This window comes from Sinohyriopsis cumingii, chromosome 18 (assembly GCF_028554795.1).
Source record: "Sinohyriopsis cumingii isolate HCF-2022 chromosome 18, ASM2855479v2, whole genome shotgun sequence".
Lineage (NCBI taxonomy): Eukaryota > Metazoa > Mollusca > Bivalvia > Unionida > Unionidae > Sinohyriopsis > Sinohyriopsis cumingii.
In genome coordinates this window covers 38,810,426-38,837,407 of record NC_142978.1, presented here as the reverse complement: position 1 = coordinate 38,837,407, position 26,982 = coordinate 38,810,426, and the positions used below count along the sequence as shown (strand labels likewise).

Here is a 26,982-nt window from a genome sequence, read left to right as displayed (position 1 = left end):
CAATCTGTGTGTCTCAGGGATAATATTTATTATGGATATTAAGTCGAATGATGGCAGAGGCACTCACTTAGTAACGATGATGCAAATCGGTTGTTTCATATGGCGATATTGTTTCATATTGCTGTGTATTATTTTCTTCTAGTTTTATATCCCGGCTGATTGCCACAAGGAGATAGAAAAATAAAGTATTTATATTACAAGGTAAAACTGTGCAAAATATGTATGCATATATTACCGTTCCACCGGCACGTCGGCAAAATATTGGTTACATGGCGCCAATTAAAGTTAAAGTGTAAAAAAAACGTAAGTAAACAAATTGGAATAAAGATAAATCTTGGAAGATAAAAATTCCACCCCATGAAAACCTGGGAAGATAAACCCTTCGAACAACATCTCAGCACATTAATGGGTATATGGTGCTGATCAAAGGTAAAGGTCTGAAAATGTCAATGCAATGCGGTAAAATAATATACTCTTCCAACCAAGCTGAAACACTAACTACTACAAAATTTAAGGCAATAATGCATGTATACAAAAATTGCAAGAGACTTTATAAACAAAACCCTACAAAATCTAAACATAAAGATAAAATATTAATGGTTAAGTCGTGATAATAAAGAAATATTGATAAAAAAAATTATTAATAAAAATAAATTGGTGTCACTAGAGGAGGTTGAGGCTGGGCAAATCGACAGGAAGAAACATAAGCACATATGCGCAGCGGGTTAAGCCACACGTTTCTGGAAACAAGTATTTTTCGATATATATAAATATATATATATATATATATATATATATATATATATATATATATATATATATATATATATATATATATATATATATATATATATATATATATGACTTGCTCGATACTTTTGGACTTGTGATATAATGTTTGCGACTGTCTAGGATTTCATTCTCCACACTGAAAATTATTTTTAAATTTGTCACTTTCTAATTTAGGGGAATAAAATATATTTTGAATTTGACAAAACCTGATGGTCTTCATTCTTGTCTGTTACTAAGTTTGAAACCAAAGAGTCGTAATATTTGATACACAGTGAAAGATGTTTCTAGGACGTTAATTTCTCAGCCGTTATTTATATATTGAAGAAATATGTGGTCGTTGGTTGATTAGAGAAAAATTATTTGAGGTATTACCTCTTTTAAGAACCCTTCAATAATCTTTGCTAGACAAGGGTCGTTTATCCACGCTGGCATCCGTAACTAGCGCAAACGGTATATACTGCTTCGCTTTTTTATTGGATGCAGCCCAAATAAAACCCACAACAACACAGCAAATCCAATCAGAACCCTTGTTACATTTAAATTGGGAGATTGTTATGAAGAATCATAACACATAACAACCTAATTACACAATGATACACGTATCACGTAAGCTTCTAAAATTCAAAAATTTCATGCAACATTTTCGAGTGTACGACGGTTAGTGACTATCCATTTTATTTTCGGATGCTGAAATTATTTATTTTGAGCTGGGATATTTGTGTTTTTTAACCTTAAGATAATTTTGTTTTTCTGCTAATGTAATGGATATAATATAATGTTTTTATATGTTTTTATATGTTTTTTATGTTTTTTAAATGTTTTTGTAATGTTTTTATATGTTTTTTTATATGTTGTTGCTCTAAATTATACCTTTGAACACCGATAATGACCCACGAAAGAAAAGAAAATATTATGCGTAATTTCTTGTAATTTAATTGTAACTCTCCTGTGTATATAAGTCTTTTGTCTAATTTAATTATCTTTTGTATATAAGTTTATCGACTAATTTTAATGTCGATTATTGTGGACAGATACGAAAAATAACATTTTTATACTGTTACAGCTCCGAAATGATCTCAAACTAATTTCCGAACATGCTAATACAACTATATGAAGCGCACGGATAATATGAACTAACGGTTGTTGATTGCAAATAGAATTTGGCATTGCAAGTATGTATGTATGTATGTAATAATGTACGTACGTACGTGTGTGTGTGTGTGTGTGTGTGTGTGTGTGTGTGTGTATCGATATATTGAGATATATCTGTCTTAATAAACTGATTTGTTTTGACTGATTGATTTCCAGTTTTATTTTCAGAAAGCACCTTAATGACAGCATTGGTAAGCACGTATACGGTATGACTGAGACCTAAATAGTAACTGTCAATAATTTAATGTAGACATGATTTCTGTTCCATGCTGAATTTGTGCAACGACATTAAAGACAGAAAGCACAGTAAATGAGTAATATCATTCGTTGGTCTACACTAGTATATCGCTCTATCTGCTGTTGAGAAATCCATCGTAAACTTGTTTATCTGACCAAATCAAATTAGATTATCGATTTCAATATACTCCAGACAACACCTGAAATATGATTTATTATGACATAGTATGAAGTTCCTATCTTTCATCTGAAGTTAAGCTGGATTCTATCACGAAGAGAAACCAATATGGAAACCAATCACACTTAACAACTACCTGGCCACCACGCTGTCTACCTCATAATTTAAAACTTAGATATAAAACAGAGGAAATACATACACAACATTTTGTATATAGTTTCCAGTTCTTACACGTTTGCATTTATTGCAAAACAGCACACACTTTAAAAAAAAATCTAGAAAGCAATGATAAGGCTGTCAGTATATAATCAAAACAATAAAATCCTAATCATCTCAATATAACCCTCAAAACACCAAAATCATGTTTTTTAATTACATGCAAATGATATGTGTCACCTCATTCCAGATAGCCCATACATGGATGTATTGTCAAACAACGAATCAAATTCATCAAGATGCAACGATTCAAAAGATATTTTTAAGCTTTGTAAACTTCAAAACTGACATTCTTCAAAGCAAATAGGATTACATAAACAATTAAACGTGACAGTCTTTGTCTTTTCATTTCTTAACAAAATCTCTGACAATTACGTTTCCATCTTCTGAGTAAAATTACTAATAGATATGCGTGTGTTTTGCATGTGAAATATGCAGTACAAGGTGTGACTGCCGTAGACTGAAACTGTTCCGTTCATCAATCGCCATGGAAAGAGATGTAAGAAGACGTAGGATTTCGCAAGTCAAGATAATTACGAATTTGATTCACTGCAAATTAATTTTCTTTTCTTTCAAAAGTTTTCGAAAACGTATATACCAAAACTTGGCGCATACGAAATAGATTCGCGTATTGTAATAAAACCAGTTGCTTTTGTTAGACCTTTTTTCGCACTTCATCAGCGAACATAATAAAATTTCTTCACATGAGTGTTTTTTTTTATTATAAATATTTTAAATTACAAATTTCTGGAAGGAATCTGTTCCTAAGATCTACATAAAAAGACATTGTAAAACAAAGATTTTTAATCCTATATTTGGATTTAATCACATAGCATACATATATCTTAATTTGGGAGAGTGGGTGCCGTTAAATATAGCTAAACAATGAGCAGAACAACTCATTATTGTATCATCCAGTAAAAGAGAATGAAGCCTTGTAACGTAATACGAGAATCTCCTACAGCAGGAGATGCTGTTTACAAAGAACGTATTTTAGCGGAAACAAATTAATCTTTATGCACCTGTACATTAATTGATTTCTCTGGGATTTAATTTCTCTATTTGCAGACACGTAGTACTAAGTATAATTAAAATGATGACACCTGACAGTATATTGGAAATCAGTCAAGCCTGGGATAATTGGTATAAAACTGCAACATGTCTTATTGCAATCGATGTGTGCATTAAAAATGTCTGGAGGCAACGGTTAAATGAACACTACTGCATAATGTGAAAAATTACACAATATAGACATATTTAGGGGATTGTAGCCATTGTAAAAACACGATTTCTGGCCCGTAAAGTATTGTTTAACATTTGGGTATATATGGAAAAGCGAAGTCAGACTTTCAGATTTTGAAAAGCATCGCGTCTCAAAACAATTAACTATTACGCTCGATTATTAATGACTAGTTCATACCATGATTTAGAATTGATGTTTCCAGCAAATTTAAAATCACAGTGATAGTTTTACATAAATTCAGCTAGAATGTATTTTGTCTATAGTTGTAGTGTGTGTGTGTGTGTGTGTGTGTGTGTGTGTGTGTGTGTAATTTGGACTTTTTAGCGTAGCTTTAATTTTTCAGTCATATCGCTACGATGGGACATCATACTGCAGACATGTGGCATCAGGTCCCACCCAGTCACATTATCATAACAACAGGCCGTCCAGTCCAACACTAACCTCTTCATGCTGAACGCCTAACGAGCAAGCTGCTAGTATTAGTTTTATAAGTCATTGGTATGACTCGGCCGGGGTTTTAACCCGAGACCTGCAGCATCCGAGGCGGAGGCTCTAACCACTTAGGCCATCGGAGCATAATTAGCATTGAACATTAAAATAAGTCTTGTCAGCATAATTAATGCGTGTAGTTATTAGTTATGTCATTAAGTTCAAAGATGTTTAAATTTGTTTTATGTTTCTCATTTCTTGAAAAGCTGTTTCATAGAAGGTTTGTAAATAAGGATTGTTCTTTAAGTATTGAAAGTATTTGAAACTTTTTCATAATTATCATTGATAGTCGTAAAATTTAAATAAGTATATATAAAAATATAGCATGACTGTTATCCCCAGGCAACTTTAATAAAGGTGTGGATTATGTATTCATGTCCGTCCCTCAATTAGTAATGCAATTTATCTCTTACACTATTAAAGACATAAACTTGAAATTTTGTTATATCACCTCTAGTAGTCTTTAGATACACATAATGTTTTTAAAATTTCATTATAGCTGTTGTAATGGGGCCAGTTTCTGGGAATAGTTAATGTTTCTTAAAATAAAAAGATTTAAAATCTTGTTGGCAAAGATCTAAATTGGTGTTTGTCATTTTAAGGGTCATAATTGATTCATTCAAGATAAGTTTCATTAACCCCAATAAAATTAACTAGATTTCTTAAAAGTGGTCAACAGTTGCGACCTGTTCAAAACAGTTCTTTTTATATTTTCATGTCAATAAACTGGGATTTACTTTGTCCCTGTATGTGTGTTGGTTAATCTGTCGTTAATGTCCATGCTGAAACTCTTACACAACTTTACTTATTAACATAAAACTTTCACTACGGGTGAACTTGGGATTAGCATGTATTCACTATTTAGATAAATAGACAGATAACTTGTCCATTTATTATTTTAGAGAGAGAGAGAGAGAGATGTGATAACGTAAACTTACAATCAGAAACACTTTGAGATGACACTCACGATCCAATCACACGAAGATTTTAAAGCCTATCCACCACTCCTCGATAACCGCGTATAAAAAGTGCTTTAGTTATGGTAGAATACGTTACTACGTATTTAAACTCTTTCATCCCATGGGCGAGAGCAGTATGTACTCTTATATCATCACATAAATTAATGTGAACGCATAAACATCCACCCAAGCTATTTGCCCGTTAAATCACCAGTTTTTTTACTTGACCATATTACTTGCCAACAAGATTTAATTTGAAACGAGGAAAGCCATACGTACTTCGAAGTTTGACCACCTTTAAACACGATTTTCAGCCTTTTAGATCGAAAACTAAGGCTAATTTTGAATATTTTTCAGCATTTTGAATCTAAAAGAATTAACGAAAACAATGTAAATTTTTTGAAACTTTATGCAATAGTGCACTTTTAATGCAAGATAATACACTGTAGAAATCGATCATAAACATACAGAATTTATTTTATCTCCATTTTTGCAGTGTCTTCTTAAGAAATTCATTTTTTAAATCTACTTATGCATATAATGCCTCCAATTGATTTGTGTGTAAATTCAAATATACTACTGGACACAACAACTTGAACATCGGTTTAATAACGTGTCTACGACTATCAGGATAACATGAACAAGTAGGGACGGGTTGTCTTGCAGACAACAAAACATATCATAAGGGATGCATTTACGGACCCATTGTATTAAGATTTGTTTTCATTTGATGATCTGTTTGCCTACAACGTCCCTAAGTTACCTAAACAACCATCTATCAATCTGCATATTATTCAGTATGTCTGTCAGCTTGTGTGTAAACATATATATATATATATATATATATATATATATATATATATATATATATATATATATATATATATATATATATATATATATATATATATATATATATGTGTGTGTGTGTGTGTGTGTGTCCGTCAATCTGTCTGTCTACAGTTTGTCACTGGACATGTTGGACAAAATTGTCTGTATATTATTAAAACTATTAACTGGAACGATTTCTGTATTATACCAACAAGAATATTGATTTATATAGCAATAAATCTTGTTTTTAATTCTACTTTCAGGAAATATTTTTGGAACTTTTCCACGTTCTGGTGATTTTTATTTTTAATTAAATTTTACCATTAAAAACTTCTTATCCGATTGATTTCGTCTGAGAGTAACAAATTGATGATGCAGACCCCATGTTTCAGCTTTGTTTATTAATGGATGTATTTTAACATCCCAACAGCTGTGACACTATACAGTTTTGGCTGACATATTGCGTCGTTCACTTTTTCATAACCGCTCCCATATTGATGTAACATTTTGATCATATTTAAATGCATGTATTTATCTTTGCAACTTGTAGCAATTCTGACATTTCTCAAACACGTGGGTCTATTTGCGATTTCTTATCGGTTAAGTGTTATTACCATGTCTTCCTAAAACATTGAACCAATGGAGAACTTCTTCGAATTACAGGAATCGAATTTTATCAGGAAATACATGACCTGCATCCTCTCACTCGCTGTCGTCACGATTTGTCGAGAGAGACTAATCCAATTTGTTGGAGTTATATAACCGGTATTTCATCTATTAACGAAGTCCTTGCTGACGTTAGTATTCGATGCACGTGTCAGTCATGTCAAATTAAATGAACACGTTATAAATTTCAAGACTAATTTTTCAAATCGCTGAACATTTAATCCAGTCAGTCAAGATATAAAATGAAGGATGGAATTATTAACTCAGCCCTATGGTTTGTCGTTCGTTTCAAAACTGTGCAACATGTACTTCTATATCATACTGCAGACTGAGAAACAAAATCAGAATTTGTATTATTATAGCGAGATATCGTTTTGTCTTCTTCAGCATGTTTCCTAAGTATGGAAAGAACTTTAAATGCATGCAAATGGAGGTTTAATCAATGTTAAATATAAAAACTACTGTTACATTAAAAGTATAAATGAGTACTCTGTGTGTGTGTGTGTGTGTGTGTGTGTGTGTGTGTGTCCGGTGAATATCTCAGCAAATGTGAAGAATGAAATGCTAAATTTGTGTTCAGCAATATAACGATACTGGTCAAGATAAATTTCTGATGAATGCAGCTAACGGACGCTATAATGATAACGAATGCTATGGTCGTCGATGCTAACTGATAAGAAACCGACCATTTAATGAGGAGGGGCGCGGGATTTCCGATCCCCACAAAGCTTGAAAAAATTATCTTGTTCTGATTTGTAGAGAAAAAAATGACCTTAATAATATTAAGGTTTTCCCATTTTCCCAAGCACGGAGATAATCCTCCACAATCCGTTCAGCTATATAAACTAAAGGTAAACTTGTCCATTTTGCAATTAAATCCACAGATTTGTCGGTCTAAAACAGATTTAGGAGTAATTAAGTCCATGATCCACTAATAAAAACTTTAAGCGATTTTGTGAAAAGAAAACTGATGATAATAATCCAGCTCGTATAACCGTCGAAATTATTACTATTTCGATATTCATTCTGTAAGACTGAGGTATAACTGCTAGAAAATAGAACATGGTGACAAAATAAAACAAAAACAGGACAAGCACCTGCAAGTCTGGCACGACCAGATCGTAACGTCCTGGAGAAAGCTCTGCAAGTATTTCTGCTAACGACATGGCTACACTTGAGGTAGTTAGTTTTGTCGAATCATAAATGTTTATCGCTTTTACCTAAATTAATGTATTTCCCACATTATTATAAAAGTGCCGTAACCGTTTCAAATTACAACGAAATTACCACTTTCATACATGCATCTGTTTACCACTATTTGTTTTGTTATAAATTAACCATTTTCAATCACACACTGATTGAAAATGGTTAATGTATAAAACTAGCAGTAAACAGGTGCATGTATGAATGTATATTTTGTACAGGTGCACAGATTTCAGTCAGTCAGAAATCATACAAACATACATAATAAAACGCAAACAAACACACATACCTAAAAATATTTTTAAAAAATAAGCATAATCACTGGTTACAATTTCAAATGTCTGCACTGGAAGGCTTTAATATTTCCTTCCAGTTAGTCAAGAAATTAATTCATTAATATGGTTTTAAATGAAGCAGGGGAAGCTGAATTATGCATCGACATGGTAAAGGAATAACAGAGCTACGTGCTGATAAAGTAAAATAGCTTTCCAAATGGTTGGCTATCGACCGAGGAATATTGAGTTTATCATTAGTTATTATGACTCTTTGGTCTTAAAAGAAGTAACATAAAAAAGAGAAAACCAATATATTTAGTAGGATTAAGAAATATTATATTTCCCTAGAATACAAAGTGAAACTTTAAAAAGAGAACTTACATTAGTGGGAATAAAATCCCAAATATTCCTAAACGTTCTACCACAAGTCCAAAAGTATAAAGTGTTCCAAATGAATTTCAGTGGTGTTCCGAATGAATTTCAATCTTGAATGTGATTATGTAGTAACATTATTGATGTATCACAACGATCTAATCCAAAAAATCTAAATGAATTTAAAATAATCCCGAAGTGGTGATTTAGTCCGAAAATATCAATGAGAACTTTGTAATTCCAAATAATAATTTAATTAATCGTCTCAAATTGAAACTGTAGACAACTAAATGACTGATTCCACCTCAACGACCTTAATATAAAAACATAAGACACAATAAGAGGACCAGGACGAGGGTCAAAAGTTCATTTCAAGAACAATTTCAGTTGTTAACAAGGTCAGGAATCTCCAAGGGGGAAAACTAATGTCATAAACGCAGATTGAAGGAAATATTTTTATCTACACGTACAAGTATTATTTATCTTAAAATATAACCTACAACCTATAGACAAAAATAGCTATGTAATATGTTGTTTATAAAATGACTATTACAATCTATAATCATGGACAAAAATATTAAATACAATATAGATATGCATACTATAGTGGTATATTTGAGAGTATGCACAGTACTGGATCTTCTAGATCGATTAGATCAGATATATAATCTGGAGAAAGGTTGTTTAGAGACTTATATGTCATGATTACCTTAAAAATAAAGATTTCGTTTTTGTATTAGTAGTTATTTCAGACGTGACGACAAAATATCAGAGGGGATCGAAATAAGAAGTTTCGGAATTATTTACCATGCCTTTTTCTGGAATTTATCAGTACTAGATAAATAACGATTTAATGTATTTCCCCATGTGGTACAACCCTAGTCTGTCATTGATAGTAAATACCAAGACAAATAAAGGTAAGAGATTGGAGAGGTAGAAATTTCGACAGTATCTTTAAGTAACGAATTCTTTGACTACATTTGCACGTTGGTGATAATTATTGCCTTGTTCCGCGAAACAAATAAGTTGTTGAATCCAACTCAAGCGTAGGACATTGCTCTCCTCCCCAACAATATGCATTCAAGTTATGTGGTGATGAGCGAGCAGCAAATCGGCAGGTGTGGATACACTGGAAGCTGCCGTTGCGGACCTGCACACAGGCGATTCAGGGCATAAGGTCACTTTTCACTGGATCGAAGCAATAGTGGAACTCGGCAGCCCCCTGTGTGACTAAGCAGCCCTTTTTATGATCACACTGCTCATCTCCGTAGAATGAGAAAGGGGCTAAAAAGGTATACTAAACGTTGCCAGTGTCACCATTACCCTGGTCATAACATAGCGCATCCCCTGGTCATAACATAACGAAGACCATGAGAAATACAGAATATTAGACAGACTGTATGCTCACTTTCTCTAAGCTCAGTATCTAGATTCAACCTAGCAGATGACCAAAACTGCAAAACGTGCCCCAAAAGCGTAATGTTGTCAAAATTGGAACAAGGAATGTGAAAGAAGCATTTGTCGAAAAACTTAGAAGCCTAGTAGATACGATCGATATAAACTCCGAAAATGTAGAGGAAAACTTGGTATCATTCAGAAACTCTGTGTACTCAACTGCATCCGTACCCTTTGTCCAGCTACAAGTAAATATCAATATTGGGTTGATGAGAACGAAGCTGCCATACAGAGACTTCTGAATGAGAATCATTGGATACTGTTTAACAAACAGCACTTCATTATCCATGACGACGGCTTACGTCATCAAGAGGACTGTCCAATGTAAACGCAGAGAATTGCAAGACTCAAGACTGAGTAATAAGGCAGAGAAGATTCAGTTCTACGAAGACATGAATAACATGAAGAACGTCCATCATAATGAGTGATGACAGTGCCACTCTTATCACCGACAAAGAAAACATACTTCAAAGATATGCTGAACACTTCAACCATATCCTCAATCAACAGTCATCTATCAGTAAGGAGGCAATAGATCGACTGCCATAAGTGGAAATCAACATATCTCTGGCTGATCCTCCAACAATGACTGAAACTGTGAAAGAAGCTGGCCTGGTGTCAAATGACAAAGCACCAGCAGACGTGTACTAAGCCGGAGACTCACACATAGCACAGAAACGTACGGAACCATTCCAGTCAATGTTGACTCAAGGGACTATACCCCAAGAGTAGAAGGATGTGTCAGTCGTAAACTCGTACAGGATAAATGTATCAGATAACCTTGGGACGACCATCGGAGCATCTTCTTACTGCCAATAGCTGGCAAAATCCTCATCATAATTATGCTGAATCACCGTGTGCATCACACTGATCAAGGGTTCCTGTCTGAGAGGCTGGTTGGTTTGAAGAAATGACGAGGTACAACAGACATGGTGTTGGCAGCTCATAAACTCCAGAAGAAATGCCAGAAACAGAACTCCTATTTGTACATGACATTCATCGACCTGACAAAAGCCTTTGACACAGTCATTTGTGGAAGCCTTTGGAACATCATGGTAAACATTGATTGCCCAGAAAAGTTACTCATGATGGTTCTGGAATTCTATAATGTCATGCTCACTCGTGTCGTGGACGACGGCGAATCATGATCCGTTTCCCGTCACCAATTGAGTCTAATAAGACCGTGTAATGTCGTTCTTTGCCATAATTCCGTGACTATGACACTGAGATCGACATCAGATACCGTACTGTTGGTAAGCTCTTTAATCTGACGAGAATACAGGCGAAGACGAAGTTTTAGGAAGTGACTGTTTGTGATCGCCTATTTGCTAACAATTCTTTCCAGAATTCCAATCTTTGACAGACATGCAACAAATAATGGACATTTCCTCTTCAACTTCAGGCAATTTTGGTCTTACAGTCAGTAGCAAGACTGAGTTGATGCACCAACATTCACCAAGAAAGCCTTACGTAGAGCCTATCATCACAGTAAATGGTAGAGTCCTCCGGGCAGTGAACTAGTTCACATATCTTGGTAGCACACTGTCATGTGCAGTCCACATCGACGATGAAACCAATGGAAGAATTGCTAAATAAAGTGTGGCCTTTGGAAAACTACGTGCAAATGTGTGTGAATGCAGAGGCATCCGCCTACGAACAAGACTGATGGTCTATAAAACCATTGTGTTGCTGTCCTTCAAACACTTCAGTATTGACCCCGAGTGTGGGATGATCCCGCACAGGATCTCTCATGCCTCAGTCTCAGCAATATTGGAGACTTTGAACAGACAACATTTACAGAGGCAGTGCAGAAGCGCCTGAAAAGTAAATCTCAGAACTGCAGCGCGTTCGCTATTCATCAAGCAATTCCAAGCGGCATCAACTGCCAAGTGTGTCACAGACAGTTCAGGGCACAAATTGGCCTGGTCATTTACACCTGTAATCAAACAAACCAAACCAGTTAGCGATGTCATTGTCATCTTTTAACTAGAAGGACGAACAACAACAACAACACTGCTATTATCTCTAATTTCACGTGCATTTAGATGATTCCAGATGAATCTGTTATCAGCGTTTGAGGCAATAGCTACTTTGAAAAAAGAGCGTTTATGCTTTACAACAAGAAATTTTACTTTGCTTTAAAAAGAAGGCTGACTGGTAAGGCTTTACGCTTGTGATAATATTATTGTCTCTACTGCGCCATGGCCAGTTCACCAGTAAAACATTGTTGTTTTTCCCTAATATAACTTGTATTGAAGAGTGATTATTGTGGATAGTATTTTTTCAAAAAAAAAGAAAACAGTGGTTCCATGCAGACGGATCATCAACTCGGTCAAATTCATTTTAATGCAGCTTTTAAGCATCATTATTGCGTATACAAATATGAATCGGTTTTCGTTGCGCTCTGAAAGTTTAGAGTTTTACAAGTGAAATAATGATCACTAGAAGAGAAACAGAGTGCGTTAATCTCGAAGCAGATGCCATAATGGGAGACGTAAATTTGATTGACCAGGATAGCAGAATGGGCTATTACTCTTTGTAAAACATTAATTACCTGCGTAATGTCGTGTAATTGTATCAACTGACATCATTTGGTGTTAATACTGGAAACGAGATCAACGTTAAAGTATCCCTTGATGATTACTTCATTGTTAAACGCTAATGCTGCCTCTATCTTTTAGATTACTCAATCACAATGCTGAGAGACAGTTTGAAGGTCGATAAGTGTATATATATATATATATATATATATATATATATATATATATATATATATATATATATATATATATATATATATATATATAGAGAGAGAGAGAGAGAGAGAGAGAGAGAGAGAGAGAGAGAGAGAGAGAGAGAGAGAGAGAGAGAGAGAGAGAGAGAGAGAGAGAGAGAGAGAATTATAAATACACACCAGACAGAACGGAAAGTGATATCCCTAGATTCTCTAGGGGAATGCTTGATACTATTAGGCAGAGTTAATATTTAATACAAATAATACTATCTAGGCCGATAAATCAGCCCTTCACAAGTGATGATACTGATTTTCCTGTGAGGGGGTGATATCACACCTATTCATTAAAAGCTGCAATTATCTGCATCAAATTTGGCTGCACACATCGATATATATTTATACACTTACCAGTATTTCTCGTGGCTGTGCAGCTACCGTCGGCTGAAGGTTTCTTTTGGTGACATGTAGATTATATATCCTGAGCAAATCATGTGTTTGGTGACTTGCAAATCCACCTGGAATAGCACAATCATCTGTCCTGTGGCCATTTTGAATTTCGCGCTTGATATGGCTGTTACCAATTACCAGTATGTGTCTAAAATGTACGCGGGGTTGTTCCGGAATGATTTGCACGCAGAAAAATTGCATATTTTAATGAACAGGTGACATCAGACCCACACTATCATCCATCAGTATCAACACAGATTTGTGGGGTTGATTTATCGGACTAAATACTATCATACAGGTCAGAAAAATATCTCAGAGTGTGTCTGCTAGGCACGATTATTATTTGTATTATATATCATTTTTGTACATTAACATCACGTCAGATTTGTACATGAACATCACATCTCATTGAGAATGCCAAGGGTCCAAGTTTGGATTTTCTTAGCTTTTCGTTGTCTGATATTCTTTAGTTGTTTTATCATGGTGTTCTCTGTTACAGTGATTTATATACAATTATTTTTTTATTTATTTTCTTAATGTCGAACATTGAAATATCTGTTCTTTGCTACTATTTTAAAAGTGCGTTGATATTTCTCGTCGATATTAAGATGAATCTCAAGGATCATGTCTTGCATGACAGCACCAATGGAAAAGTGTGTGTGTGTGTATGCGTGTGCGCGTGTGTGTGTATGTGTGTACATTCTAATATTGCATAGCTATAATACTATTCAAATAAAGTTTTGAGTAGAATAATTTCTCTCCTTGTGCAAACAACAGTTCAGCTCAAATGACCAAATTTATGACGATTTTTTTTTTTTAAATCTTCATGGGAAAATGACATTTCACCATAAGGATCAGAGGTTGTGAACAGGAAGAATCTGATCGTTGTGTATGATTGCCCTAGCCATCACTATATGAATGTCCTAACCAAGACAGCCTGACCATCGTCTGGGATTGCCCTAGCCAACACTATATGAATGTCCTAGCCAAGACAGCGTGACCTTCGTCTGGGATTGACCTAGCCAACACTATATGAATGTCCTAACCAAGACAGCCTGACCATCGTCTGGGATTGCCCTAGCCAACACTATATGAATGTCCTAACCAAGACAGCCTGATCATCGTCTGGGATTGCCCTAGCCAACACTATATGAATGTCCTAGCCATGACAGCGTGACCTTCGTCTGGGATTGACCTAGCCAACTTTATATGAATGTCCTAACCAAGACAGCCTGACCATCGTCTGGGATTGACCTAGAAAACACTATATGAATGTCCTAGCCAAGACAGCTTGAACATCGTCTGGGATTGCCCTAGCCAACACTATATGAATGTCCTAGCCAAGACAGCGTGACCTTTGTCTGGGATTGCCCTAGCCAACACTATATGAATGTCCTAACCAAGACAGCCTGACCATCGTCTGGGATTGCCCTAGCCAACACTATATGAATGTCCTAGCCAAGACAGCGTGACCTTTGTCTGGGATTGCCCTAGCCAACACTACATGAATGTCCTAGCCAAGACAGCGTGACCTTTGTCTGGGATTGACCTAGAAAACACTATATGAATGTCCTAGCCAAGACAGCCTGAACATCGTCTGGGATTGCCCTAGCCAACACTATATGAATGTCCTAGCCAAGACAACATGACCTTCGTCTGGGATTGACCTAGAAAACACTATATGAACGTCCTAGCCAAGACAGCGTGATCTTCGTCTGGGATTGACCTAGCCAACTTTATATGAATGTCCTAGCCAAGACAACTTGACCTTCGTCTGGGATTGCCCTAGCCAACACTATATGAATGTCCTAGCCAAGACAGCGTGACCTTCGTCTGGGATTGCCCTAGCCAACTTTATATGAATGTCCAAACCAACACAACCTGACCATCGTTTGAGATTGACCTAGAAAACACTATATGAATGTCCTAGCCATAACAGCCTGACCACTGTGTGGGATTGCCCTAGTCAACACTATATGATTGTCCTAACCAAGACAGCCTGACCATCGTCAGAGATTGACCTAGAAAACACTATGTGAATGTCCTAGCCAAGGCATCCTGACCACTGTGTGGGATTGCCCTAGCCAACACTATACGAATGTCCTAGCCGAGACAGCCTTACCATCGTCTGGGATTGACCTAGAAAACACTATACGAAATGTCCTAGCCAACACAACCTGACCATTGTGTGGAATTGACCTATCAAACACAAGCTGACCTTCGTTTGGGATTGTCCAAGCCAACACAAGCTGACGATAGTTTGAGACTGTATGACTTTTCTTTATATATACCATATACAGACTCTGTCTTTGTGTGTGTGTGTGTGTGTGTGTGTGTGTGTGTGTGTGTGTGTGTGTGTACCATGGAGCCCAGTGTTGTGTTGTTTAGTTTACACATCATATATTTATCGAAATGAGCAAACTGGCTAGAGATTATATTAGTTTATTTATGTAATATCAATTTAAAACAGTTTTAGATCCTGTGGTAATTTATTTAATTACTCGTGAATATCAAATACTTAAAAGAACTCAGTTTTATTTCTTTTTGACCTTGACTTTCCAAAACTAACACGTCAAATGGTAAATAAAGGAAGATTTTCTTCACATAGGACTTGTTGTCATAGATTGGAGAGGAGAACTAGATGGAAACACTCCTTAAACATAAGGTCGAATTTCTCGCTTTATATAACGCTATAAGCAGAGGTTGCGATGTCTATTTTGGATGCAGTCCCTTGTTAATAGTTTTCCATGTTTAGTCGATAATTATCAGAGGCGAGCTAAGCCTTATATAAGGCGAGCTAGTCCGTCTGGTACCGATGTAAGGATTAAGGTGAAGGTCTGAGGACGCAAACATGTTTACTGTATATCGTGGCATACAATGCCGCCCGGGGTGTGTGTGTCTGTGATGCCGCCCATTGCCGCTTATTTTATTTAGCTATACTCTTGTAAGTTATTTGAAAAACATAATCATTAACAATATTGTAATCGTGTATGTCAATGTGTCACTGTAATGTTTTAATTAAGAGTTTATAATTAGAAATTTTCAAATTTAGAATTCAAATCTATATCAAATGACCAGAAATATATAATGTCTTATGACTTTGTGTTGTTCAGGTCACATTGTCAAAATTAATTTTGCGCGCTTTTACAGCTGCAAAGTCATAAATGACATCATTTAGTAATGTTTAAATTTGACTTTGTTTCCTGGCATTAATAATATTGCTATCACAAATGTCATCATTGTTGACAATTAATGAACCTGAACAGCCAGAACAGAATCATCATTAAAGTTATTAAGTTCAGCACTGTCAGGCTGATTGTCAGCGGTTCAGTTGAAGGTGTAGTCGGAGCAAAATCTCGACGAATAGCTGTAGCGCCACCTGCCTCTGTCTTTTGGCGATTTTCTCCGCGCTTTCTATATTCTTCACCCCTTAGTTTTTGCTGCTAGCTCATGTGCTGACTGTTGTAATACGGTTAATGTCGCAAATCGAAAGGTTAGTATCCTAATAATCCAATTAAATTATTTTCGTAAATAACTAGTACAGTTAAGATATTTTTAATGTTAATAATCACTGCACCCAAAATTACCCACGTCTCTAATAAACATAAATGTCGAATTCGATTTTAGCACTAAGGCCACCCGAACATATATGTGACTTGAACTCTAAAAAACAGCTAACATACGTGAAGCCGTTAAGAACCACACCAACACTGCCGCGACTTCAAGGGTGGCTTAAAAAAATTTTCAAAAATGTTACCCTACTCCTGTCTTTATTTTTATTTTTAATTTTTTTAAAATTATTTTTTGTTTTTGTTTTTTTGCCGCCTTTAAAGAAGTACCTCTAGGAGCGATCCTCTCCCACAGCCCCCTATTCGGTACTGATGTGAGTGTCTAACAACTGTTGAATGTACAGAACCGTAATGACTGTCGCCGTAGAATATGTGGTCCAGATTTCTTTGTAAATTATTATCTATCCTATAATACAATTTTCTTTCGTAAAATTTCTTCTGGCCGGTTTCTTCCAAGCAAAAGAAAACAAACCCTCACGCATTTGTACACTCCAGGGCATTTTGATATGCTTCAATGATCGACCTCCTCGTCTTATGAATGTAACACCTACCCCCCGCAAAAAACCAAAAAAAATAAAATAAAGCGTTCCTTCACAGTTCTAGTAGTGGTCTCAATGTCATGTTTCCACAAGTTATTTCTAGGATCTTCCAGTGAAGGTGATTTGTTACAAAATATAAAACTTGCAGAATCAAGATTGGAATAAAATAATCCACAATACGATGTTTACACACACATGCAGTCATACATCCATGTATGTATGTATGTATGTATGTATGTATGTATGTATGTATGTATGTATGCATCTATCCATCCATCCATCCATCCATCTATCTATCTATCTATCTATCTATCTATCTATCTATCTATCTATCTATCTATCTATCTATCTGTGTGCGTGCGTGTGATCATAGGAACTGTCAATTTGATTTGCCACGTTCCTTCAAGCAGCCATATTTTAATTTGCTTCTGCAAACTGAGTTGTTCTTTATATATATTTTTTTACTGGAACCTTGTAGTTTCCACGAAACAGATTTGATTCAAGGCCATAATTTCGACACGTACGACTCTTAAAGTTAGATCCAAACTTCAGTCATTTGATTTGTCAATTTGAAGTAGGGCCTAAATTTCAGCCAGTCGGCTCTTTGGGTCCGAGATTTAAGTCAACGTCAAGGCTGACTTTTGTGTTGTAATGAAATTCGACTCATTGGTTGGTTCAGCCTCAATGTTCCACAGGGATTGGAACTGGGGACGGGGAGATGGGTTTCGGAAATGGTCAGTTCTTTCGTAAACAATTACAACCCAAATCTTCTCTTCCTCCTCAATAAATTATATGAACCTTCATTCTACATTTAGTCATGGTTGTATATGTACATTTAAATGTAGGTAAGTAGGTATAAGTTAGTTCGGACATTCAGTTTTACCATCCAAACTTACCAATGAGTTAGTTCCGCAACTCAATATTACCCCACCCAACCTCCACCTCCCCAACTACATATTCATATTTTTAAACTGCATCCAAACTTGTTACCGATACAACAATGCATGCTGATGAAAGAAATTTGACCCCTAAACGAATCGCACATTGCCATCTTAATTCAATTAGAACAGTTAAAAAAAAGAATAAAATTTTTTAAATTTTACTCCAAGATTTTTTATAACTTGTATCTTTAATGTCATGCAAACTATTTTCGTTGACTAACCAAACGCATTTCCGTTGACTAACCAAACACATTTCCGTTGACTAACCAAACGCATTTCCGTTGCTGTTTAAAATTACATCCAATGCCAAGAACAACACAATTCAATTATGTAGCTGGCATTCTTTTGGAGCTGAGCTTGTTTCTGAACCGTTCAAACACAGTTACTATAAGTATGAATTATTTACCAACTGATTGAGATGGATCTTTGACATAAATTCTTGCCATTATCTCGTTTCATTTAATTTTATTTACACTTTATGATCAGTTTTTTTTATAAAAAAAAAAGTTAAATGTTACAAATATTAATTTATATATTGTACTTGACTTTTGTCAAGAGTGAGGGTTGTGCCAACCTGATTTTGTATCATGATTCTAAAAAGTATACAAGATGTCATCTACTAACATATAAGTTTAATACCTGGCATTGTTTACGAGTTAGTCAATTTTTCCATTAGTACATGGGTACAACCATTTAACCCATCCCCGTATCATTAATGAATCGGCTCACGAAGTAAATGTTTACCAAGAAAACTTAAATAAAGAGTCTGAGGACAAAACGAATTCACGAGAATATCACGAGAATAACAGAATTCACGAGAATGCCTTTTGCAACTAGAAAACTCCCAATTAATGTTGTCGATTAATTAATGTGTTACTCCAGCTAACTTTTCTTGCCAAGCAATCATATTGCATTCCGGCATCCAGCAGGGTTATGCTTTACCTCATTTAAACAACTGTTCTTTGTTTTCGTAAGTTTATTTTTTTTTTCTCTCAATGGTATTTCCTGTAGTTTGTGTCATAGATTTATGTTAAAATTTTTAAATACTGTAGTGTAGGAAGATAAATTCTTCCAGACAAATGTAAACATTCAGTACAAAAAGACAAAATATACGGCCTGTTGCTGTTGAAATTCTGTAAAATGTATATATGACATAGAAAAGCAATGCATGTAAAACCGATAAAAACATTATTCAATTTTGTTTTGTAAACAGTTATCCCTCAAAAAGTCCAAACTTTTCTTGGGTGGTATGACCTATACAGTTTCTTCAAGCAGTTCATGTAAAATATACATCTGTCTCACCGGGTGGAAATAATCCTGTATGGGATCGCTTATTGTATGTTGACGACTTTTTTTTATCTCCTTCTATAGATGAGAGAGTATGCATTCTGTTGAACGTCAACTACGGAATGCTTAAATCGAGTTCTAAAATGGTGAGAAGAAAATGAACTCACAATCACGAAAGATATCACCGTCTGTATGCAGTTCTGCCGATTATACAGAACTGATGATGGTCACAAATGTCAGAAAGTCATGGATTTAATACGAGTTTAATGCTAGCAAATACAGATTGGAGAGGAGACCGGAAGGTCTTCATTCACGTTAAAGGAGCTTTTATTACAATCTAAACTTTACTGTGGTTCGACTGTGTGAGGATTACCTTGCAAATCTTACCTGCCTTAGATCCGATACAGTGAGCGACATAGACTTTGCCTTTGAGTTTTTAGAACAGTGGTGGGTCGGGACCCAAAACTGGGTCGCCATGCTGTTTTGAATGGGTCGCGGAGATCAACCTTTATGTTTTAAAACATACCTTCACTCAGCCTTTGTGCTGGAGAAACATCACTTGATCTCAGACGATTTGCTTTTTCAGTATTTTAGTAACAAAATATATATTCAATAGTAATCTAATTCTGCATTTGTTGTCGTCTTGAGACCCGAATACCTGACCTTGTATGCGCAGAGACCAATGTTCTTCCTTCTTGTGTAATAAAAATCCCTTTTCCTTTAGACGCGGCAAAATTGACACTGTAAATACCGCCAAAATTGCGTGTTTCTCAATCGCTTCCTTATTTATCAAACTAATAAAAGTCCATATTTGCCAAATCAAAAGTCCCCAACTAATCCTTTCGTATCTTGAGAGCAAACTGAGTGAAAACTGAGCCTTCTGTAGTGACCTTACACCCCTGTGTACTGAGGGTTCGAAAAGAGGAAACTGGCGCCATCTCGAGCCGGTTACCAGACAATGTTTCCATTTTTACTGCAGAAATTCCACACATACTAAAATCTTTTTACTGCATTGCAACCTCTCAAGAAACAAATTTTATTATCTTTTCTAAATCTTTTTCCACATCGAAAGCCTTTCAAAACCCTAACTTTGACAAGCAGTTAATATCGTAAAATGTTACAGAAACATGATTCGTTCATATAATCTCGTGGGGGGGGGGATATGTCCGTTGTTGGCTTCTTAGTCTAGTAGGCACTGAAAGTACCGAAAGGGTAAGATAATGAAAACAACGCCGTCCTGCAGTCACCCATGTCGGCATGGAAAATTCAATGTGCTGAGTTCACATATTATACAAGTCGCCATCTTCTGTATGCTTTGCAAATTGTAGAATGAACCCTTAAAGCTTCACTAATATAACACCCGTCGTTGGAGAGACATTAATCACACAGACCAATTCACAGAGATGGCATTGTGTTGATCCAATGTAGAACACGTTTACATGATTCCTGCACAGAACCTGGGAGGCGTGCATATAATACATATTCTTGTTCAGTGTATCAACTTTTAGACAGAAGGTTTTCTTTTATGTGAACTCAGTCAAGAATCCTTATGATGCTATAAGATAAACTCTTGGACTTTTTGATGGGATGCTCTTTATATAACAAACCTTGACCCACATTTTTACGGATTTTTAATTTGTATTCATTGTCTTTTTATATTTTGCACCTGTAATAGAACTTCGGTATCTTTAATTTGCATCAGTTAATGCTACATCTTTACGTTGGTTTGGATGGCTTTATTTTCCGACTTTTTTTATCCTTGCAATTTTAAAAGTTAATTTTTAATAGACACCATAAAGCCACATTTGTGCTGACGTAACGTTAAATCCTTACTGTTGATGTTTACGATGATTATACTACTGAGAGCGGTTGTTAGCGATGCCTCTTTCTTCCATTCAGAATAATTTCATCATCATCATCTTATTATTATTATTATTATTATTATTTTGCTTTGATCTGCTGTTTCACATAACTATTCATCTGAAACACGCCTTAGAATATATGCATATTGACCATTTTTCTGTAACCATGGAAGCAATCTGACGATAGCTTGAACCAAAATCTCAGAACCCGTTCGACTATTTTTAAAGCTAATAGATCTCTCTATCGTCACATCTGATAATTTCTTGTGATTTTGCTTCCTTTGTTTAGTTTAGACCTCTTCATTATTTTGGATAATTTGTATTCCCTGTGCCAGAATGTAAATATATATTTGTTCTTCGCGTGTGTGAGTGTGTGCATTTTTTTTTTATATTGTTCCCATTGAAGTCATTGCCTCTGGTCAATTTTACTATTTTCTCTGTGCCGTTTTCCAATGATTGTATATATATATATATATATATATATATATATATATATATATATATATATATATATATATATATAAACACACAAAATGATGTTTATCTTGGTATCGCTTCGGTGGCCTAAGTGGTTAGAGCGTCCTCCTTGGATGCGGGAGATCGAGGTTTCGAATCCCGCCTGAGTCATACCAAAGACTTATAAAAATGTCACAAGCATCTGCTTCGCTTGGCGCTCAGCATTAAGAGATTAGTGCTAGGACTGGTCGGTCCGGTGTCAGGATAATGTGACTGTGTGGGACCCGATTATACATGTCTGCAGCATGATACCCCAGCGCTAGACATCACTATAAACTGCCACACTGCAGACATCGTAGCGATATGACTGAAAAATTGTTAAAGCTACTTTAAAATCACACACACAAGCACGCGCGCGCGCGCGCGCGTTTCTGTTGACCACATCTTGTGGCATGATGTTTAATCATTTCATACACACGCATAATATGTACATCTAGACTACAGCCAAACAATGCAGACCCGTAGTCACGAAATACCCGTATGAAAATCTTTTAAGACATTAGTAACATTGTACAGAGCTTAAGTTCCATTTCTGTTACATAGTTGTGAATTTGAAGGTATTTTAACAGAAACAGAAATTATCTTCAAAGTCGGAGTCAACGTGCAAAATTTAAAAACACGTTTTCTTTAGCCTTGAGACTGAGGTCAAACAAACATGTGCTCAGGATGTTTCGTGACTTCAGTGGTTTGTTGGTAAAGTTGTCTCGAATTAATGAAGTCGAAGTAAATCATATAACATTGTAATATTGATAACATCTTTCTCAGATCGATAATTCAATATTTTCTTTCCATTTTCAGGAGAAGTTCTTAACAAATAATATAGTCCAATGATTCAGAAACATGCCGGAATCCTGTACTGAGCATTCACAACTCTTGGAAACAACGAATTCACCGAAAGTGACAGAAAAACGAAATTCAAACATTATGGATTCCAAAATATGTCAGTCTAGTTCTGGAGTAAAGGCGGGTTATGGCAGACGGGACGTTTACTCGGGGACCGATACAAATCTTACACTTGCGTGTTTAGTGCTAGTGTGTTTCAATTTACCCCTAGGAGCCGTCTCCATGTATCTATCGCTGACGGCTGCGAAGGCGTACAAAGAGGGATTCATACAGAAAGGGGACTGCCGAGTTAAAGCCTCTGTGTTAATCAGCCTTTTCAGTATTGTAACTACGGTTTGCATAGTGACTTTTATGGTACTGTGGGTAGTAATACAGCGGCAAAAAGAGCGATCTGAATGAAAAACAAAATGGCCTGGACACTGGGACGTGGATGATGAGAGGAATTCTGAAAAACAGGAAAATGAGGAGAGCTGGGGGTGGGAATTCCTATTAGTTGGCCCGATGATAAATGGATGTTTGCACAAGGAGATTGCGGGCATTAGGAATTGTTCATAGATGGCGTGAATTTTCATTCAAATGCTTTGATTCCTAGTCAATTGTGCCAGGATATCGCCATTGCAGTTTAGATCATACTTATGTTTGACACAAATCGAGTTAATGTTTGTGAATGGACCATTAAAAAAAAAACGCATACTTACTCTCTGTGCAGTATGTTTATTTTCTGGATAATATTGGTGATTTTGGAAGACTGATGTTTATTGGTGACAAATATTTGCATACTTTATATACATCTTTAACATTATCAATTCTTGATCGACAGTGGAAGTGCATGGAAAGAATCTGTATGAGAAAAGTTGTGAATAATTCTTTGGAAATTCCCATATAGCCTGGAATAAACGTAGATAGTCTACCTTGATTTGTGATGAGTTTCTCTTCCGTCATTTTAATGACGAAATATTGTCATGATCACATACCTCTTGAACCGAGCAGTAAGCGTTGGGTTTTATGCGGGGTGGGGGTGGGGTGGGGCTTCACAAAAAGCGACCTGCGACTAAACAAGTTATACCTAACTGTATGGATGACTAACGATAATAATTCAGACAAGTTTGTTGATTGTGCATTACAAACAGTTTGTTATCCGATTTGTGATTGTAATTAGATAGAACCTGATATTTGTACAAATTTTCTTATTCCATATACAGAATGACGTTTCGTCACTTATGATATCTGAAATGCAATTATGTTTATTCATATTAAGGGTGTTCATATTCTGGTATTTGAAGCAACAAAAAAATTCGGTAAGCTTTGTTTTAATTGTAAAACAATAGATGATATTACGACTAACATTACATCTACTCTTCCAGCCATGTTTTTAATTCATATTTATCAATCCCGCCATTTTACGTTATGAACTTTACGGATCACTTCGGTGTTCTTGACGGTGGCTATGTCTGAGTTGATTGAAACTTTAGTTGGAGACTTGGTTGAAATATTATAAAAATCAAAGACTCCGTCTCTAAAAGAAAAACAGCAACAATTATTTTTTTTAAATTTAAAAGAAAAGATGAGTAGGTGCTAATTTATTGTCTTTGGTGCAATACATTGTTTTCAAAAAACATAACCTGCATGAAAATTACAGGCAGAAACTAACCCAAAGTCATGCTGTTTTTCAAGATTGCGTCGTCTGATTCGAAGAAAGTTTTTCCCCGAAGTTTGATGTAAATAATATTTCGCGAAATCGATGTAAATCGCCTAAGACACGGAAGTAGCTGCTTTTATCTCAGCTGGTTTACGTTCTTGAACGGCTAATGTTTTAAACACTTAGATGGATTGTTGTGACTGTCTATGATACAATAAATACCACCACTGCCAAAGGTCAAAAATCTTCCGCATGACATTGATGTGAATGTGAAATTGTTATCCAGTCTGATCACATGTACAGATTTTTCCGTATTTTGCGGGATTTATTGATTCTGCGTTGTAGATGCGGAAAATCGGACTGACAAACTATGAGTGCAGATTTATGCATTGTTCAAACGTACATTTTCGGCTTAAATTCTTTTCCATATTTTTGGTATTAATTGAAAATATTGCAAACCGTGTGATTAGTGGGGGAAAACTGACATAACAACAATATTTAAGTTTCTTTATTTTGGATGTTATTTTTACAGAGGCCCCTATCAATTTTCTATAAATGCAGATCGTCTTAAAAAAAATTGCGGAGAAGGATGCGGACATGTTTGAAACACTTTGGGGTCTACTTGGATACCGTTCATAACGATAATAATACACGAGTTTTGTGGGTGTTTCTTTTTATGCGTCGTAATTTCGTAATAGCCATGGTTTATTAAGGTGACATTATCAATATATGAATGTTATCAGTCTGCCTTATGACTCGTGCATTGAAGACTATTGGTACGTAGAGGGCTAAAGTTTGTTTGAAGTACCTAGGAGAAAAAAAAATCGATCCTGGTCAGTCGGATCATTATGCGACGGCAAATCGGGGTCTGTGCTGTTTACAGTTGGACTCGATTTATAAGCGAGTATATACGGTAGCTATTCATCAGCGATCGTCTAATATGGTATTGTAAAGAAAAGTGCAAATCATAGATCTAATTTCTTTTCCCCATTAGTCCTGTCTGCCTTTACGTGGCGCGAATATTCTATAGGATTTTTAAACTAATTTTCAGAAAGCTTTGCTCATCATCGAAACTTGTAAAACCCGAAGCCAGGCGACCGCACATGGCATCTGAGTGAATATTACGTGACAGTGCAGTCAAAAACGTGTTACGCCAGTTTAAAGACAGCATTGTGCCTGTCCCATGAAATCTTGACCTACGACTAATGAACCGATTAACATCTCGGAGAGTTGCCTGCTCATTAATTTATGGGCCCTCTGCTTTTGACCTGAAATTTGGAAAGTTCTTCATTTCGTCTCCAAAGTAGTATTATGTAGGAAAAGTCATGCAGTAAGCTGTATGTCACCAGAGAATGAAACAAGAAGCTAAAAATGGTCAGGCCCGGCCCTTGCGCAAGGCGAACGAAACATTCGCTTTGGGCCCCTCGCTTTCTGGAAATCAACTCCGCAATAAATAAATAAAAAATTCTTGGGGCCTCGCTCATCGCTTTTGCTGCCTTGGGCCCAGCACATCCTAGGGCCGGGCCTGAAAAATGGTCGCTCTCTGCCACGCGCTGTTGACATATTACCTCGTTTTAAAATGACCTAGATGTTCGTTTTAGATATTGTTATTTCAGAACCAAGACTAGTCAGTTTTCTACGTTAAATCTGTATACATACGTCCATTTATTAATCAACTGTTCAGGTTTGATAACTAAGTGATGTACTAGAATACTAATTTTTATAGGGCTACGAGAATTCGAAAGGTTATGCTTTATTTACCACATAGAAAATGTGTATATTTTGATGTCTTAAAAATGTTTATTTAGGTAAGATATATTTTAGATGTTCACTGATCTACTCGTGCTTTTAAGGTTTTGCTTATTACTATGCACTTTATAGTTAACGTGAATAAAAATTCTGAGGTGAATATGTTGTTATGGTGTACTATATATAAGCACGCATATACACATATACGTATGTATGGGACTTGTAAAGGTATGGCTTATGTAAAGGTGTACATAAAACATAGCAAAGAAGAAATCATAAAATCCACGAACAAACTTTGTCCACTTGAACAGTTTCGAGAGGAATTAATATACTCGCTTTTTACTCGAATGTCGATATATATTCTACAGCTCTGTCTGGTTTGAAAGCTATGCAGGCGATAATATCGATATATCTTCGACAGCTCTCTGTAGTTTGAAAACTATGCAGGCGATAATATCGATATATCTGCGACAGCTCAGTCTAGTTTGAAAGCTATGCAGGTGATAATATCGATATATCTTCGACAGCTCTGCCTAGTTCGAGGACTATACAGAGCATAGTTCGAAAATTTACATTAAGTACCTGTTACTTCTACCAAATGCATATACAAGTGTCTTGCATGTATTACAGATATCGAACTCATGTCAAAGTGTTATGCATGAATTTCCAGCATATACAAAGCAACTTTCATGTTTTACTGGGTGTTTTTTTCTCTGTCATGTTTTACTGATCTCCGGCATATACAAAGTGTCTTGCATGCATTACTTATCTCCTTCATAGAGGAAGTG

At 35.8% G+C, this 26,982-nt stretch overlaps 1 long non-coding RNA gene across 1 annotated transcript in view; it reads left to right on the top strand.

Annotated features, from left to right (window-relative positions):
- Nucleotides 1–26,354, top strand: part of LOC149776439 (uncharacterized) — a 112,256-nt gene extending 85,902 nt beyond the window's left edge. The window contains exon 2 of the long non-coding RNA XR_016416044.1: nucleotides 22,762–26,354. This is a non-coding gene — a long non-coding RNA (uncharacterized LOC149776439). The remainder of the gene's footprint in view (nucleotides 1–22,761) is intronic.
- The last annotated feature ends 628 nt before the right edge of the window (nucleotides 26,355–26,982 follow it).